Here is a 15,077-nt window from a genome sequence, read left to right on the forward strand (position 1 = left end):
GACATATGAGATTTGATATGAAACAGGTATGGAGAAAACTGTCAATGAAAACACAGAATTAGGTAAACACCTATGGAAAGACTCAGATAAATCTCAGGAAAAGATTGCCTCTGCAATCCGATGTTCATTTTTTACCAAATGGAAAACAGATCATATTCTAGCATATATCCAATCCCCATGGAAGACATGAAGTTGCTGGGCTCTAACACTAGAGCTCTTGATAGATCAGGTCTACACAATGACTTGAGAATTTATATTTTCACCAATATTCTAAACGATGATGAATGTTTCTAATCCTAAAACTATACTTTCAGAATGACTACATCAAATCAGCAGAATGTGCTGTTGATAAAACTCATAAACATAGTACACATTGTTCAACAGGTTCATTTCCATTCTCACAAACTTGAAGAACACATCTCTCTCAGAAGGAGTAAATTTAGGCAGGTCAATGTAAATCTTCACTCAGCCTCCATGGGCTGTATTATAAGTTGATTATTTTGTGAATTCAGTTCCCTAAGAAGAGGGACATACTTAGTTTTTATTAGGCTTAAATTGCACAATCTATGTGGGTGGCAAAGGAAAGAATCTATATGGAACAGAATAAAATTTGAATCGCATTTTAGGCATATTTATCCAGAAAACAAATCACAAAGAACCATAACTGAATGAAGTTTACAAGTCTCACAAATTCACATTAAGACATGCACATGGGCTCAAGTGACTCACACCTGTCATCTTAGTTCTGGAGGATGGTCGTGTGAGGCCAAATGGGAGAAAAGGTTTACTAGACTCCATGCCCAAAATATCTAGTATAAAGCAGAACCGGAGGCATGGCTTAAGTGACAGAGTACCAGCTAAGGAAACACAAGGTCCTGAGCTCAAATTACAGTATTTTTACTTTCTCAAAGAAGTAAATGAGTCAGTTACCTTCTGTCTGGGTAGCCTTGCCTTCTCTATCTGCCTCAAATTCCTGGTGCTGGATGCCATAAGACAAATTCAGACATAGATGTAATATTTAAGATTTCATCATGAATCCAATTAAGCCAATGCAGGGAGTTCCAACTTGGGAACCTAATAAAAGCAATGGTGAAACTGCAAGGAGCCAACTTAATAGAATCCTACTCTATCCTGATAACATTCCCCAAATGCTTGAACCATTCCATGCTTTCCCAGTAACACTGTGGAACTTAAGAGTGGAAATGACCATCACAACCATCACAAGTAAAATGGGTGGTCATGTGAACCCACTACAGACTGTTTTAGATGGGTGTAAGATGGATCAGGTCATTGGGAAACCTTGAAGCTGGAGCTTATTTAGATTTTCAAGTTGAGAGGGAAAAACTGGGATGAAAGAATGGAAGAGATGACATTGTTCAAAAACAAATGTACTCATTACCCACTTACGTAACACATCTGTGTATCACTTTTACAATAAGAAAAATTGTATAAGAGGATTTTCTGTAAGTCCATGGGAGAAAGAGAGAGAAAGAAGATCTGAATCTGAACAGATCCAGAAACTCAATGATTTCCAGAGAGTAAATGTATAAGTCTGAGAATTACAGAATGGCCTATACAAATTCATCAAGATAAGTAGCCTTCATAGCACAGCCCACATTCCCGAGTCCTACACACCTAAAGTAGTAGAAATCCCGTTGACTTCTTACATCCTGTAAATGCCACATATTCCCATGTTCCCTTGTTCTTCTGCACCTGACTTCTCCTCTGGATGTATGTGGCAGTCACAGGAAGGAGTGTTAAACCCCCAAGAATGAAAAGATGCTTCCAAAAGTGAGCTCTATGTCTGCAGGTACATCAGAAGGAATGTAGGTTACCTGGATGACTCTTTAATAGCTATGAGCCCTTGGCCATGTTAATTTCTCTGTAGTTGACCTTAACCACCTGTGAAAGGGACTAAGAGTTATGCCTCCTTTATGGGGCTGCCCTAAGTGCTAACTAATTTACTAGAGGCAAAGCATATCAACCATGCTTGGCACATAGTAACAACTCACTAAAAGCTAGCCATTATTATTTAGGAAGTGTAAGGCATTTTCAAAATGTGATTTTTTTGAAGCAGTGACAGATTTTTTAAAATTTATTTCCACTTTCTTCTTTCAGCACTAAAATTAGCATCCTTCCAAGACCAGTTCCTGGGTAACTGCTGCTACTATTCTAGGCCATCTGGGATCTTCAGTAGCACCAAGTTTGGCGTTTCCAAACCCCAGTTAGATCCCGTCACAACTCCTAGTGATCTGGTGTCTGTTTATTTGCAGAATTGGTCATAATTTAGTCCTTTTCATATAAATTGTCTACATTAGCTCTTAAAACTCTGCAGTTGTCTACTGGGGCGCCAGCATTTAGATGGGTGTTATAACACTACATTTTCTCTTCATTTCAAGTCCTAAAAATAGGGTGCAACTGACTAACGTTTTCAGCCTTCACAGCAAGATTTGGTTTGTCAGGAAATGGTGTGGGAGTCGTTCTCATATGCACTGGAGGTGCAAAGTGCAAAACAAAAATAACTCAACAAGAGTTTCACAGCCCCTCTTTATGTACGTTATTTACAAAGGCCACAATCTGGAGTTCCAGGCAGAGCCTTAGGAAACTCAGGAGATCCTTCTGGAAGAAGGAAAAAAAATGCCAATACAGATTACACAAAAAGGAGCATGGGAAGAAGTGAGACAAGTTCTAACTGATTTTCTTTGCCCTCTTCTTCAGGACTGAATTCACATCTGTTTGAGCATCACTTGAACCTTGAGTTAGCCAAACTTGAGAAGAAAATGTCGATATCATAACACAAGAAAACAGGGAGAGAGCCCCCAGCCATTTCTGTTTTCACTTTCTCATGCATAATTTACCCCTATCTTTTCAAGTGGGCTATTACTTTTATTCCTGTTGTCTTATTTTACTCCTATGAAACCAGATATATTGTATTAGCAAATCTTAATTGTCTTTCCCATTCTGTTGTGTCATACTATTCTGAATCAAATATTTCACAAACATTAAGACACTGCAGTGTGATTATTCATATCCTTCAATAGAGATTCCAAATATAGGCCAAAAGGAAAACATTTGTCTTCATTACTGTGCCTTCCATAAACAACACAAGCTCTGGATTTTGCCATATCCTACCCTCCAGCTTTAACAAACATCATATGCATGATTCACCTAAAATTCTATTATGAACATAATTAAATTGGTTTTCTGAATTTCGTTTTAACTTACATTGTAATTAGCCTTCCTATTACCAACTTGAAGAAAATGCTAGCACACTGCATGGCTATGGGGGGGGGAGTTTTCATTTTCATGCAAGTGAAATATTGTCACACACATCTTACACAGGCAAAAGAAGACTTAGAATAGCTCTGCGTTATCACAGCTTGCAATGTACTTTTGGATTTAATAGACTTCTACAAATGAAATAACAAAAGACAGTTCCCCTTTTACATTTTTCTGAGATGCTTTCTCATCAAAAGTTCTTCAGTTTTACTGAATGGAAAACTTTCTCTTTGTACTTAAAAATCAGAGAGAGAGAGAGAGAGAGGGAGAGAGAGAGAGGGAGAGAGGGAGAGAGAGAGAGAGAGAGAGAGAGAGAGAGAGAGAGAGAGAGAGAGAGAGAGAGAGAGAGAGAGAGAGAGAGAGAGGCACATACTGCTTTCTGTGTGAAGCAAAGAAGATGATGGATTAAAGCAAATGTAGAGTGTTGGCTGTTATATAAGACTATTAGGGACCCTGCTTGTTCTGGTTTTTGTAATTTGTCCATGTCCTACTTTATATAACTCAATCCACTGTGAGCCAAACATGAAATAAATGAATACAGTATTCCATATTTCACCTTGTCAGCAAATTAAAAAATAGTATAGAACAAACAACACCATCATCATAGTTCTTAAATAAAAACAAAGTATTTTTTTAAATCCAAGGGACTGAGAAGAAACAGAAGTTTAAGGAGATTTTTCTTTAACAAGGATCAGAGGTGTTTGTTACTGTTGCTAGACAAGCTTATCCATTTACTCCAATTAATAACAAGACTGAACACATCAATACGTAAGCTTGTCCTAATGTCTTGATTTTTTTTCCAATTTGACAGGTAATAGTGGGTCTGGGAAAATGTCACAACAATTTAGTCCTGTCTCACTAACTTTCACTAGTTCAGTGACAACGGGAACACATCTTGCTAAGATGCATTCCTGCTAATTCATAATAAGCTGCATCTGTCAGCTCTTCTAGAGGGCTTAAAATCAGTAACAATTAATGGTTTCAATTCAAATCCTTTCATGGGTTATTCATTCGGGCACTAAGTAAAAATCAAGTTAAAATATTTATGAACAGGAGGAAAATGTGGAAACTTTCTTTAAGAACCTGTCTTTTCACATTGAGTCATAAGTGAAACCAACTATATTTGACAAAAAAAAAGCCATTTCATCATAAGGCTACTAACCTTTCCCCCATTCTAAAAGATCCTTGCTAAAATTTAATAGATTCAGTGAAAGGAATTTTAGGGATTTTACCAAGCCAGTATTTCACAAATTTTAACATGAAAGCAAATTATACCTTCAGTAAATTTGACAATGTTATTCAAATGTAGTATCAGTAAACAGCTCCATTGCCTGTTGCTTCAATAAATAAATGCTTTTCTAATCAGTCATAACGCTTACCTGATTAATATCTATATGGAAGGTAGAGAAGGAAATGAGCCACTGTTTACAAAAAAATAAGAGACTATATATTCCAGACATGAGTGCACACACTAACACTGGAAACCCCATGGACCGAAGATGGAGTTCAGAAAAGAAAATGCGGATGTTTATTTCCTTCTCAGGCAATGGAAAATGTTGGTATCTACAGATTTTAGCATGGTCTTGCACATACATAAAGAATATGTTTTAGCAGCAACATTTTTCTAAAACCATCCAACCTCTGGCCAACGAATCAAATGTCTCCAAGAAAAGCCCAGTAAAAGATGAAGCGGGGCCAGGTGTTTGGCCTAGTGGTAGAGTGCTTGCCTATCATGCACAAAGATCAAGGTTCAATTCCTCAGTACCACCAGAAGTGGTGCTGTGCTGAGAAAACCCAAGGACAGTGCTCAGACCCTGAGTTCAAGCCCCAGGACTGGCAAAAATAAATAAATAAATAAAGATGAAGTAAATGTAAGAACTACTTATTTCATACTCAAACTTCTCACCACTGTACTCCCTCCTTTGTTTTATGTGTTCTCACCTCTGTAATGCAGTCTAATTGTCAATGCTGCTCTGTTTTTAAAGATGCTAACTTGATTTCAGTTCCAGAGACTTTGAAGTTTTTTTCATTTAGACAAAAGTCTATCTTCCTTTCTATGGCAGATACCTGAGTAAAAATACAGAGTGCTATATCAGGAACACAGTGGAATATTTGGCTTTAAAATAGCTTATATAAACCTTTGATAATAAACTAATCTTGAATAACTAGATTGTATTTCAGTGGAAGAAAACAACCCAAGATGCCAATATGACATTCAGTCATTCGTTATCACTGTTACTTAATGGTCAGGTAATCCATAGTCCAGAAAAAAAAATTAGGAAAATTAAAGATCCCAAAGAAAGGCCTTTAGGATGGGATATAATAGAGATATAAAAGCAAAGTACTTAAAACCTTTATTTGATTTTCAAAACGTATATTAATATAGCATTATTTTACCTGTCAGTTTCCCAAAACACATTCTTTTTTTCATATATCTTTATTGTAATTAATAGAAGGGTTACATTATATTCACCAGATAGAAGGTGCATTACTTCACATACATTGATACCCTTTCTCATGTCTTGGTCCCCATTTCCCTTCCCTCATCCCCGCCCCTCATCTTGTTTTCCTACCTTCCCTATCCGACTTCAAATAACCAAATAAGCATATATACAATATATCAGATAAACAGGTGAAATACTGTAACAATATGAGATAACTAAGGGGCAGCAAAAGACATGAGAGATAACATAGTACATTAAGGACAACAATCACTCATTATATGGCTATTGCGAAAACATATTATGATTTCAATAAAATTTCTTACTGATTACATGTTCAGACATGTACCATTATCTTTTCATAGGGATATACATACATGCAAATATAATGTAGTATATGCAAATTCTTATTGAGTCTGAAACGGAACTGAAAACTACTGATGCATATTTTAACAGTCAATCTATATCTATTTAAAGCACATAAATTGTTCTCAAAACTTTATTCTAGGACGGGAATTTGGCCTAGTGGTAGAGTGCCCACCTAGCATGAATTGAGCTCTGAGTTTGAGTCCCAGTACCACATACATAAAAAAAGCCAGAAGTAGCATTATGGCTCAAGAGACAGAATACTAGCTTTGAGCAAAATAAAATCCAAGGACAGTGCCCAAACCCTGAACTCAGGCCCCAGGACTGAGAAAAAAATTAATAAAAACTTTTCTAAAAAATGTTAAGAGAATGTAAAAGTAGTAATTTGGAGAATATGTGCACTCTGTCATTAATATTTTCACATCTCTGGCTTGTGTTCCCAGCTACTCAAGAAGCAGAAATCAAGAGAGTCACTATTGGAGGCCAATATTGGACCCACATCTCAACAAAAACAACCACATATGAGTTATGCCTCTGCAATTCCAGCTATGCTGGAGGAAGAGGATCTAAAACAAGGAACCTGGCATTTAATCCCTAACACATAAACAATTATTTAGATGAAAGTGTTTAATAACATCTCTATCATTATTCAAAAAATTGGTAGATCTATATAAGATTGTTACATTTTAAATGAAAAGATATTAGTCTTAGTATATATGGAATTTGAAAGCAAAGATCTTAATTGCACTTTTCAATGGGTAATTGAATAAAATAGAAAGAAAGAAATTATCATTATCAGTGCATCTTTTATAAAAATGAACTGAAACAATCAACTTAAGGACTTCAATGTAAAATGAAACTATGAGATTGGAGGGAAAAAGTCTTGTCACTTAGGGCTAAGTGATGAATTGTTAGACCTAGTACCTGAAATATGATTTATACAAAGAATATGTTTTCAAAATTAACTTTGGTTCTAGAAAAAGCCTAATAGAAAATAAAATTTCCCACAGACTGGTCATAATATCTACAAACCATGTATCTCACAAAGAACAAGTATTTAGAATATGTAAAGAACATTCAAAATTCTATACTACATGGTATTGGCACAAAAATAGACCAGAAGATGAATGTAACAGAATAGAAAATCCAGAAATAAAACCACATACCTATAGTCAACTTGTATTTGACAAAGAAGCCAAAGATTTACAGTGAAACAAACACAACCTATTCAATTATTGGTGCTGGCAAAACTAGGCAGCCACATGCAGAAAACTAAAAATTGACCCTTTAATTTGATTCATGTTCTATTTTTCGATGTATAATTGCATATATGGATAATTATACGGGCCCATAAGGATATATGTAGTTTAGATCTTGTTTCTACATATAAATGAAAACATATGGTATTTTATTTTTTAAACTTTTCTTGCTCAATATAATTTTCTTTAATTACATCTCTTCTCCTGAAAGTGACAGAATTCGGTTTTATTTGTGGCTATATAATAGTCTCTTATATATAATATAGTATAATATATTAATAATATATCAATTTGCTTATATAATATATATTAATATGGAATATATGGCATATTATGACATAATTATATGTTAAATTATAATTGTTACAGATACATGCATATGGTAGTGAATACATTACTTCTCGAATATTATTACCCTTTCCCATGTTTTACTCCCACTTTTCCTTCCCCAACCCCCTCCCAAACTGTAAAGTTTGTTTTCAATATATTGTCTTGTGAATATCACTGTGACATTGGTTCACCTTTTGCCTTGTCATCTTGTAAAACCCACTTTTTATCATATGTAAGTAGTTACACGAAGTCAACAAAGCAGTTCAGAATATAGAGCTTTTTAATCAATGTCACCAGATGAACATTTTCACACAGACCTTCCAACCTACCACTTCCTTTTTTTCTCAGTTTTGTGGGATATTGTTGGATTTGTTTTTTTTTTTAATTCTTTTTTTTTGCAAGTTAACAAAGCAGATTTTTTGCCATTTACAACACATCCTGACCTGTGTCACTATTCAACATTTTCACCCCTCTCTGACCACCCCTCTCCCTTATTTTTCTTAATTTTGTAGTATTTACATTAAATTCCAAACTGTATTCCCCCTCACTCTCCTCAATTGATGTTCTTTTTTAAAAATAAAATTAGTGAAATCTTTTTCTCTGAAGTTTTTAGTATGTCCTTTTGAGAAGACATACACAACACACACACACACACACACACACACACACACACACACTATATACAGTGGCTACTAGAGTACTAAAGTCATTCTTGGACTCCACAGAATAATTGATCTGGAGCAAGAGGAAGTTTTATAACTCATGAGTACATTCTCCTAAAGGGTTGTTTTTAAAACTGACAAAGACATGAATTAATTATCTAGTCTTTTTCCTTCAAATTTTAGATTATAACATAATGAGAAAATAAATTCCAAAGGCATTAGCTAGTGTCTTTTATATTATAATATACATTGTAAGTTTTCTTGGCAAAATATTACAAAATAACCAAGCCAACAGCTAAATTAATAACAAGTACATACAAAGAAAATGCAAAAATACAAAAATGAAAAAGTCATGGGAAAATATTAAAATTTAATAGAAATCTGTTTTTAGTTATGTAAGTAAATTTTATGACAAAATGCATTGTGCTCATAAACTGACACTAACTGAAATCTCTTCATACAACTACTTAAAGCCAATTTAATTAGTAAAATAAAAGGTACAATTTGGCTTATAGAGAAAAAACAATAAATAAATATATTCTGCGACAGAACAAAAACAGATCCTTTTCAAAGAAAATAAATTTTGCTAAAATAGTAGTGTACTTTGCAAAGCTGACAGTAAACAATACAAAATGAATAACATTTATAGAAAAAAGAAAAATATCAGAGTAATAATGACACCTTGCCCCTCAAAAATAAAAGGAACTTGAAAAGGAACAAAAACCAAATACTAGGCACAAATGGTTTATAGAAAATTTTAATAATAGTTCATAGAGAAAAATTCCTAAGGTTACTTAAATTGATGAAGACCACATGAGAAAGAGGAATTCTAATTTCATATTTTTTATATTCACTCAAAAACTTAAAAATTATATCATAAAAGTTGACCACACTCAGCCAGGAGTTTGGCCTAGTAGTAGAGTGCTTGTCTAGCATGCACAAAGACCGGGGTCTGATTCCTTGGTACTACATACATAGAAAAAAAGCTAGAAATAGTGCTGTGTCTCAAATGGTAGATCTCTAGCCTTGAGAAAGCCCAAGAACCCAAGGACAGTCCCCAAACCCTGAGTGCAAGGCCCAAGACTGACCAAAAAAAGTGACCACACTTGAAATTTTCTCAGGACTAGATACAAACCCTTGTAAAATATCAACAGTGAATAGATTTAAAAATAACTGTGAGGGGGCCGGGAGTTTGGCCTAGTGGTAGCGTGCTTGCCTAGCATGCACGAAGACCCAGGTTCGATTCCTTGGTACCCCACATACATAACAAAAGCTGGAAGTGGTGCTGAGGCTCAAGTGGTAGAATGCTAGCCTTGAGAAAGTCCAAGGACAGTGCTCAAACCCTGACCCCAAGCCCAGGACTGGCAAAAAAAAAAAATAATAACTGTGAGACTTATTATAAAAATACCATATAATTCTATGTGGAATTCAATAGTGAAATTCACCATACAAAAGGTTTTAGAATGCTTGCCCAGGATGCAAGAAGCCCCCGGTTCAATTTGTCAGTACCACATACACAGAAAAAGCTAGATGTGGTTCTTAGGCTCAAATGACAGAGCTCTAACCTTAAAATTACCCAGGGACAGAGCCCACGGCACAAATTAAAAGGTTTTTAACTCTTAGAATAATAGTGGCTATCCTTTTTTAGGTAGAAAAATCACTAAGTGAAAGAATCCTTGAGTCGAATAAAATAGGTAGAACAGATCAGAATAGAAACATAGAAATAATAACAATTACTTGGACCAAGTCAGAGGATATATGAGAGGTCTTTTATAACTTCCAACAGTAGATTCATTCATATTTTGAATAATACAAGCAACAAAATAATATTGACTGCCCACCCAAATATGTAAATCATATTTAATAAGATGATTTCATATGTTCATGGTGATATTTGTAGGATATGTACATGAGCTTCAGGGAGGAGATGGGTCACTTCTATAGAGAAACATTAAATGCAAACAGAATGATTGAACGAAAGGATCAGTAGTTCACGGTATGTAAGGGAAATGGTTCAGAAAACTGGTACTATTTCTAACAAATACTAAAATTACTAGGTGGAATTAAATACTAAAATTACTAGGTGGAATTTTGCTGGGAATAATACATTTACATGAACATGTTGTAATCTCGGGGAGGTGTGCTGCTTATTATAAAAGGAAAGGTGTGTTATTGCAATAAAAAAAATCTGGTCTTCGTTAGTTAACCTCCCTTATACTGGGACAAAGTAACATGAAGTTTTGTGATGAGACATACAGGTTGTTGCGTTTGTAGAACTGTTACCATTACCTTTGACTACAGGTGGCTTGAGGTAGATGAAAGTTAAGTTTGACAATGAGATAACCAATTTCCAAATGATCCTTCAGGGATTCCACCCAGCTTCTCTTCACAGACCAAACTTTAAGCTGAGGATGTATGATCAGTCTAAGAACTAGAAACTTGAATCTGACCATGGTAGATATGCGACTCTTCAGTGATAAGCACTCCTCAGTGATAAGCTGCTTGGTAAGTAGACTTGAGCGTAATGGCCCAAAGAGTGGACTTTGTCACCAAGCAAGACATCCGAACTTACCTGGCCCTTTAGTTTCCTCTCAGTCATCTGTCCCGTGCTGTTTCATTTTTTTCCCCTTTTTAAGGATCTGTCTTCTACATTTTTATGCTGCGAGATAAGAGTCCGTTGTCCTCTGTCGTCTGTCTTTGGGTCAGCCTCTGGTATGATGCTTAAATGTGACATCACATAAAACATGGTGTCTCAGCTGGGTGCGCTGGCTCATGCCTGTAATCCTAGCTACTCAGGAGGCTGAGATCTGAGGACTGCGGTTCAAACCAGCCTGGGCACTAAAGTCCATGAGACACTTATCTCCAATTAACCACTAGAAAACAGGAAATGGAGCTGTGGCTCAAAGGGTAAGGTGGTAGACTTGAGCTGAAGAGCTGTGCGCAGACTCAGACAGAGTCCAAGCACCACGACCAACAAAAATAAATAAATAAATATTTTTTAATTAAAAAATGTCTCATTTGGCTCATAAAGCTTGAAAAAAATCAATCCTCTAATAACTGACTATATTTTTTTACCAACATTTTATCTTATTTTGAATAATGACTCTTTTCTTATTTTTAGGATACTCTGGGAACAATTGAGCAAAGAAAGTACCTCCTTTTGGAAGTTATTCACATAATAAAGAGAAAGTTCTTATCAACACCTTGGTGGTGTTACCCTGAAATTCACTGTGAGTATATATTCAAATCTCTGGATCCTTTTCTATCCCTGTTATAGGAATAGTTCAAAGTAAAAAAATATAGAAGAGCAAAAATAGAAAAGGGCCATATGTGCCTTTGCTACAATCCTCTCCTGTGACTTTGTGTTGAGCGAGCTGACAATTACCAGTTGTTCTGTTCTGGTGTTCCCATAGCTTTTCATGTCTAATCTAATCTAATTAATTATAATATTTGCTTTCATTGCATTGGTCTGGTATCTTTATGTGATGGCCTTTACTAGCTGATGAGCTTCCTGAGGGCAAGAAGTATGCTTTATTTGTGATTTTTTGCCAGCACCTAGCCTGATGGGCTAACTGAGATAGAAATTCAGTAGCTCCCCTATGATACATATCAGCTTCTTTTTCCTTAGATCAATTCTTAGATCAATCCATTTTCTGCCTCTCTTTCCTCAGGTTTAGATCTATTCCTATATTTGCTGTCCTAGAGGACCATCATTATTAACAGTCGATGCATCGTTTTAGGATTTTTTAATCTTCTATGATTGTAGAGAGAGATTGTCCATAACATATCAGTTTATAACAACCTAATATGCTACTCTTAAAAACCTTTGCCAGAAATGACAATGACTCACAGATTTCTAGGCCTGTTAGATATGTAGTAGGTTACAAACAAAAACACATAAGATACATTTAGTGCTCAGCCATTATTATTATTATTATTGTTGTTGTTACTATTATTATTATTTCTGTTGCTCATGGGATATCAACTTTGGGTCTCAGTGTAGTCCCTAAGCTCTCCAACTCAAGGTTACCACTCTCCCACTTTGAGCCACAATGTCACTTCTGGTTTTCTGGTGGTTAAATGGAGATAAAAGTCTCAGGGAAAATCCAGTGTGTTGGCTTTGAAACATGGTTTTCATACCTCAGCCTCCTGAGTATCTAGAATTACAGGTGTGAGCCACCAGCGCCCAGTTTAGTTATTAGATATTTGTGTGTGTGTTTGGAGGGGGGCGGTCATGGGGCTTGAACTAGGGGCCTGGGCATTATCCCTGAGCTCTACAGCTCAGGCTACCACCCTACCCATGGGCCTATATTGTTGTCCCTAAGCTCTTGAGCTCAAGGCTACTGTCCTACCCCTTGAGCCAACCCCCACTTCCCATTTTCTAGTGGTTATTTGGAAATAAGACTCTCACATTCTTTAGTGCCCAGGCTGGCTTTGAACCCAGATCCTCAGCTCTCAGCCTGCTAAGAAGCTAGGATTACATTTGTGAGACACTGTGCCTGGCTAGATTTTTTTTTACTTGTATTTTATTTTTGTAAAATGTATAGATGGGTGCATTACTTCTCCAACCTTGATATCCCTTCTCATGTTTTTTCCCACTTTCCCTTCACTCACCCTCTCCCAAACATCTTGCTTTCTCCCTTTCCTTCCCTATTTCAAATAAACAAATAAACCTATATACAATATACCAGGTATCAATCAGATACAGAAACTACATAAGAGTTTTTTTCATTATGTGTTTATACAGGGATTGAGTTCTTAGTGACATCTTTATGCATGTATACAAGGTATTCCAATCAAGCTGACTCTACTTTAACTTTCCCTGTCTATCCCTCCCATTCTAAAAACCATATCAACAGAGATCATTGTTGGATTTTCATATATACAAATAAAGTACTTCTATTCATCCTTATTGTATTTTCTGGTTTCCCTACATCCTTTCACTGACAACAGCCCTCAAAACTATTTTTAATTTTTAAGAAATAATAATCTTCTGTGATTTCCAAATGTTCATCTGAACATTTTGAATGTTTCTTTATGTTTGGGTTTTTTTTTTGAGAACTACCTAACTCCCTCAGGTGTGCATAATCTTCCGTGTCTCTGAGAAAGGAATGAGTTTAAAAATGGGAATGATTTTAGGGAAAAGATATCTTGTTAAGCAGGTTTTCAATGTGATCAAAATGTGTTAGTGGGATTGATGTTTCTGTCTCATTTTTTCTTAACCATACAAAACTATGCTGGCTTGATTTTCTTTCTTTAGGAGAAGTTATAAAATGCTAAATTTAAGTCAATTTTCTCTTGAATCTTTTTTAAGTTATTTTTATATATCATTGATTTTTTTTCCCTTTTCTTTTACAGCTAAGACATGACGATGGCCAGGAAACCTTACAAAGGATTTCTAAAACATTTGCTTTCTAAAACATTTATAGTTGCTTTGACAAAGAGACATTTGGAAGATTACAATTCTTCTAAAATGCCCTACTTTTTCTCAGCTGTACCTTAAAATGCCTATCATTTTGTAGATCAAAGATTGGTGTTCAGAAAGATTTAAAGTTTTCAGAATTGCATAAAGTACAGAAACCAAAGGTCTTATTCTATGAAGCTAAGGTTTTAATTGCTGAACTAGATGTTTTAATGATAACACCTATAAAATTTTTATGTATCTGAGATATATTCTTGAAAATATCTATTATTCAATTGCTTATGAGTACTGAAACTCAATGCTTTTATATTTCTGCAAACAGGGCAATCTTTTCCTCAGTATAGCATAAATATTGATCTCCACTCCTAAATTAGCAATTAAATTAATCCTTTCGAACTTCCACTCAGAGTAAAAATGAATATCAAATTATTAATGCAGTACAAAAAAACCCATGTACTATAAGTCAAAAGTAGTATTATATGTAATAAGAACTTATAGAGAGAGATAATATATTTTATCTATGTCATACAAAAATTCAGCAAAGATGATGTATTAGTCTACATTTTATCCACATCTAAAAGTTTCTCTCCATATATTTAATCTTGCTGAAGAGTATTTTCTGTATTTATACAAACAGGCATGAAATTATGCACCCCATATAACAAATATAATAAACCATACTAATTTTGTTTATATTTTGTTAGATGAAGTGATTATTAGTCAATTCACTCTAACAAGAAAAGGTCTATATTTTAAAACAACATTCCATTGGTAACAATTTACAATTAGAAAATTCCTTCACTATATTTGTTGATACAGGCTCTGCCATGTGCTAAATAAAAGCTAAAAGGCCATGCATGCTACATTCTCTATAAGAATCTGGCTGTCTGAATAGGGCAAATTAACTATACATAATACTAAGGGTTACATATGCCTCCATCCTCTCCATTGCCAAGATCTGAGCTCATATCACCTGGAACTATCATCACAGTCTCTGAAAATTTAATTTTCAGCTAAGGCATCATGCCCAAAGGCCAATATAAAAATGCTCATGTTTCCTGGTGTGTGTGTTGGGGGTGGAGGGGGCCATCCACGCTGCTGGATTGTGTTCAATTAATAAGGAATCTATCTTCAGGTAGCTTGGTGATACAAGTAAAGGAAACCATGTGGGAACATGGAATCTGAGCCAATTTTCCCCATCTATGAACCTCAGATCCCAGCTGTATCAAAAAAAATAGTTTAGAACATGAACCACTGCATTGTCTGTAAATGGATAAATGTATATCCCACATATTTGCATGAAGGCATTCTGGGGTGA

General features: G+C 35.3%; 1 long non-coding RNA gene across 1 annotated transcript in view; it reads right to left on the minus strand.

The window, feature by feature from the left end:
- LOC150058771 (uncharacterized) overlaps positions 1–5,290 on the minus strand; it is a 72,336-nt gene extending 67,046 nt beyond the window's left edge. The window contains exon 1 of the long non-coding RNA XR_016536556.1: positions 5,221–5,290. This is a non-coding gene — a long non-coding RNA (uncharacterized LOC150058771). The remainder of the gene's footprint in view (positions 1–5,220) is intronic.
- Positions 5,291–15,077: the final 9,787 nt, after the last annotated feature.

The sequence above is a fragment of the Megascapheus bottae genome, chromosome 9, assembly GCF_031878675.1.
Source record: "Megascapheus bottae isolate mThoBot1 chromosome 9, mThoBot2.hap1, whole genome shotgun sequence".
Lineage (NCBI taxonomy): Eukaryota > Metazoa > Chordata > Mammalia > Rodentia > Geomyidae > Megascapheus > Megascapheus bottae.